This window comes from Coenobita brevimanus, chromosome 112 (assembly GCF_032717465.1).
Source record: "Coenobita brevimanus isolate Jiangsu-jjx chromosome 112, ASM3271746v2, whole genome shotgun sequence".
In the NCBI taxonomy this organism is placed as follows: domain Eukaryota; kingdom Metazoa; phylum Arthropoda; class Malacostraca; order Decapoda; family Coenobitidae; genus Coenobita; species Coenobita brevimanus.
The window spans coordinates 549533-554717 of NC_137065.1; positions in this window are offsets into that span (position 1 = coordinate 549533).

The following is a 5185-nucleotide window of genomic DNA, read 5'->3' on the forward strand; positions in this document are numbered from 1 at the left end:
CTTAACCCATTAGCTGTGGTGGCTTCTCTTCAGTTAACATAAAATCGCTTACTGTATGCTGAAGTATATATACATATATATTTATTTTCTGGTCACAGCGTTCATCTAGCGCGTCATATACTGTTCAGTTCTGCCGAGTTGCTCTTAGCTGAACGTATCGATGTAACGTAAGCCAAAACAAAATACCGTCTTTGTAACTAATTCGCATCTTACAGTTTCGATATCTAATCTCATTGTTCGTACATCACGATACTTTAGGCAGACAAGAAAATAATCTACCGAAATAGAAAACGCTAGTTACATGGATAACTGATATATTTTTCGTTCCTGGACTAGGCACATTTTACCCCTCTCCTATTCTGTCCTACTTTAGCCTAATAAACCAACCCATCCTAACCTACTTTTCTCTGCCCTACACTACCCTACCCCAGCCTACCCTGCCTTAGCGTTCCCTACCCTATCCTACCGCTGAGGTCTCCTGTAGGGATACTCGTTCTTCGGTTTTTGCCAGGCTTAGAGAGGTGGAGGAGATTAAGGTGTTGGACATCCGTTCTGGGGGCGGAGAGACTTACAACATCCCTTTGTCTTGTTGTAAACTTTGGTCTACCCTTTCCCTGTTATGACACTTCTCCGGAGTCGATAATATTCCCCATGCAGTGCTGAGGTACCTGGATGATGAAGCAGTGTCCTTCCTCCTGAGTCTTATAAATGGAGAGATTCGTCCACTCCTGCTTCTTGGCGGGGGGCTGTTGTCCTACCGTTTCACAAGCCAGGTATTGCAGGTCACCATCTTGGTTTGCGTGGTAGGTTGCCTTTACTGATTATGGAATTTTTCCGTATTGGTGCCACCTTGTTTCCCTCATATCCTCAAGAGGAGGGAGTGCCTCAAACTAGTGTCCTTAGTGTCACCGTCTTTGCTAAAGTTCAGGAAGATTTTGTTGACTCTGTTCCGGAGGGAGTGTCTGCCTCGCCGTATCCTCGCTATCCACATCCGTTTGGGTACAGGGTGAAGGCTGCCATGGGGGATGTGGATGTTCCAACCTTTCTTGTTTGTCCTGTGCGTGTGTACCAAGGATGGCTCCCTGGCTCCTCTCAGGGGTGCAACCGTGTGTTTACTTTCCTGAGAGAGGGGCCTTTCTTTCCTCACAGGCGGCTCTTTGCTATTTTTTTAGAACATGCTTCCTCTCAGTGTCTCGATTCTCATATGTACTGATGGATTGAAATCCCGTGAGGGGACAGGCTTGGGTGTTATATTTCCCGATTTCATTCGTGGTAGGAGTCTTCCCCCCATCGTATCTACTTTTATCGCAGAACTTACTGCTATTTTACTCGCAGTCAAATTGATATTTAGCTTCCCTCCTGTTTGTTATACAGTTTTTAGCGACTCTGCCGATCTCCATTTTGTGTTTTCCCGTCCAATCCTCTTTTGCTGTCTACAGTGTTTTAGAATGGCTGTGCTTGCTAGGGACTGCTTTGTGGTTTTGTACCATTGTGGGCAATGAGCATGCTGACGCTCTGGCAAAGGCTGCTGCCTCTCGCCGTCCTCACCTCTCCCCTGCCTCGCTCAGTGATATTCATCTAACCACTCACTGTTTGCTCCCACTGGCAGAGTAGGTGGGATGCGGTGGGGGCCAACAAAATGTGTGATATTTGTTGGTAAATGGGCCCCTTCATTTGCCGAGGTCTGAATGCAGGTGGGAGACGGCTTTATGCTGGCTCCGAATGGGCCATTCCTGGTTCTCTCATTGATTTTTAATGGAGGACTCTCCCCCTACTTTCTGTGTGGAATGCTTCGTCCCCCTGACTCTTCGGCTTTTGCTGATGGTGTCCATTCTTGGGGAATTGCACCATCGTTACCTCTCTGAGCACCGGGCAGGAGAGGGATTGTAGTCTTGTTTTTACTTGGAGAGGATGCTTGTTGTGGTGGAGGGGGAAACCTTTGCTTGGTGTAGGCAGCTGCACTACCGTGTAAAATTTAGTATACAGTGGTTTTAGTGTTCTTAGTGTTTTAGTGTTTTTCTTGTTTTAATTATGAATTGTATTGTGTGTGTGTGTGTGTATTTCATCTTTTCGAGTGCTTTTATTCTCGTTGTCGTCCGGCGGCATATGACCCTGGTTGTTGTATCGCCAGATTTTATTGTATATACTTATTCAGTTCAATTTACCCTACCCTACTCTTCTCAACCCTACACTAGCCTACCCTACCCTACCCTGCCATTGCCGACCCAACTCTACCCTACTTTAACCTACCCTCCCCTGTACAGCCCTTTCACCACTACATTACTTTTCCTGTTTTCTTCTCTCTACCTTCGGATGATTTTCTTCACCTCTACAGTAGAGAGAAATTTCGAACTGGAAGGGTTAAATACTGCCATCATCAACCCCATCTCTATCAGGGGATCTCCTAAGTTGAATAAAATCATGCGGTCAGCTAGGACAATGTAAATAAGTTGTTCTCGGCTTGAAAGATTAAATGATTCTGTCCCGTCATCCTAAGAGGGTTTTCTGAAGCTGTAGGATATCGTCAGAAGCTAGCAAAGAGTAAAAGTGACATCCGCAAACCGAGAGCTCTGCGTCCAGCGCTCCGCGGTTCAAGTCCCAGAGGTGGACAGATGTTTTGACGTGTAGACGTTACCAGGGCGTAGCTTGGTGGCCTACCCTTTAATATTCTGGACTAATGGTGGTCTAGCCTCGTGCCCCTCATAAAAAATAAATAAATAAATAAAAATAAAAAGGAAAGCCAAGGGTCATGAATGAACTAAAGGACTGAACTAAGCGGGGAAGAACAAAAATCGTAGAGAAGATCGCCCCAAGTTTGATGAGACACTGTAGTATAACTGAGTGAAATAGGCGTTGGATATGACGGAACTATTATGATTTGTAATTATAATATGGAGTCCTAACACCCTGTCCAAACCGACCCAATCCTACCTCACCCTGCAAAAACCGATCCAATCCTACCCCACCCTGTCAAAACCGACCCAATCAAACCCCACCCTGCCAAAACCGACCAAATCCTAACTCACGCTGCCAACCCCAACCAAAACCTATTTTATACTCTGTCATAACCGACAAAATCCTACCTCACCCTGACAAAACTGACCCAGTCCTACCCCACCCTGCCAAAACCGACCCAACCCTACCCCACCCTGCCCAAAAAAAAACTCAATCCTACCCCACCCTGCCAAAACCGACCCAACGCTACCCCACCCTGCCAAAACCGAACCATTCCTACCACACCCTGCCATAACCGACCCAGTCCTGCCCCACCCTGCCAAAACCGGCCCAATCCTACGCCGCCTTGCCAAAACTAACCCAACCTTACCCCACCCGGCCAAAACCGACCCAACGCTACCCCACCCTGCCACAACCGTCCCATCCCTACCCTACCTTAACCAAACCAGTCTTATCTAACTCATTGTCCACATTAACACTTTTTTCCATATTCATCTTTCTTCCTCCAGACGATTTTCTTCAACTCTGGAGAGAAATTTCGTACTGGAGGGGTTAGATACAGTCACCATCAACCCCTTCACTATGAGGGGATCTCCTAAGCTGAATAAAATCGTCCGGTTACCTAGAACAAAGTAACTAAGTCATTCTCTGTCTGAAGGGGTTATTGTGTCTGTCCCATCATCCCGAGAGGGTTTCTTTAAGCTCCAGGAAATCGTCTAAAGGTAGCAAAGTGTAAACATGACGTCAGCACTTGTTCTAGGCGCCACAAATCGAGTCCCAGCGGTGAACAAAGGTTTTTATATCTTATAGACGTTTTATATTTTATTTTGCAACTTTCAGAGGCATTTACTCAGCTTTAGGAGTCTTATGGATAGGCTCAATCAAACGTATCGAACCTCCCATGTTAGAAAAATAGCTTACAGAAATGCGTCCTCGTACTGAAGGGGCGGAATGGACAGCTCGAATGACTAAGATATTGAATTATGTATATGAGTGGTTTTGTTGTTATTTCTATTATTATTATTTCAGGCAAATGTCCCAGGCTTCTAGACTGGCTGACTAGCGAATATTAAGTCTCCCGTGGCTCCGTGCTCCATCCACTCAAGAGCCTGCACTTCACGCATTCCACGCATAAGATGGCGCCACCGCTGCATTCCTGCGAAGACGAGAGGTCAAGAGGACGACACTTGCTTTTTGTTTGTTTGTTTACTGTAATTGCTTAAAGTTGTGATCCCTCCAACTTGAATGCTCAGTTGTAACTATAGATAACTAGAATACGATGCTAGTCACGAAAAGGGCTATGAAAAGATACAGAGCTCGTAGTATTTTTTTCTTTTTAACTAAGATACATGAAATAAGCTGCAAAATACGAAAATACGAGCTTACTTAATGTAAATGAATTATAGTACGTTCAAGATGGAGGGAAGGCATTTTGTATTTTGTTTGTGATGTTATAGTGTCTCTCAGGATCCTAGGATCCTCTCTCGGCTGAACCAAATTGTCTGGCGTCAGGTGGAACATGATGCTAGAGTTATGTCGGTCGTGAGGGGGTTAATGGTGACGGTATTGACACTGTCAGGCTCCTATGACTCACTCAGTCGAATAAAATCGTCTGAGTCAGCTGAAATGGGGTACTAGAGTTGTCCCGAGCATAACTCAGGGGGTTAAGATTCTTAACCCTCTGGTGCTTGGGACAACTCTAGTATTCCATTCCAGCTGACAGACGATTTTGTTCGGCTGAGTGAGTCATAGGAGCCTGACAGTTACTACACTGTCACCATTAACACCCACATGACCGGCATAACTCTGGTATATCATGTTCCAGCTGACGCCAGACAATTTGGTTCAGCCGAGTGGGTCTGGGGCCTGGGGGGCACTAAATGAAAATATCCAAAAAATATTAAAGGGGGGGCTATATCAATTTTGCCACAGGAGGTATACCAAAATTGGACTTTTTAATAAAACCCCCTCCTCTCTCACTCCCTGTGTTTTGTATATACCCCTGTCTGTCTGCCTGCCTGTGGTGTGTCTGTCCCACCCTGTGTGTGTGTGTCTACTGTGTGAAGGTGGCTGTGGCTATGTACGTGTCTTTGTGTGTGTGTGTGTGTGTCTTGCTGTGTGTGTGTCTTGCTGTGTGTATGTATGTAGTAGTAGTGTGTGCAAGTGTCTTGGTGTGTGTGAGCTGAAGTGTAAGTATGGGGCCTTGTGGTTTTAAGGAAAGCCTGCTACG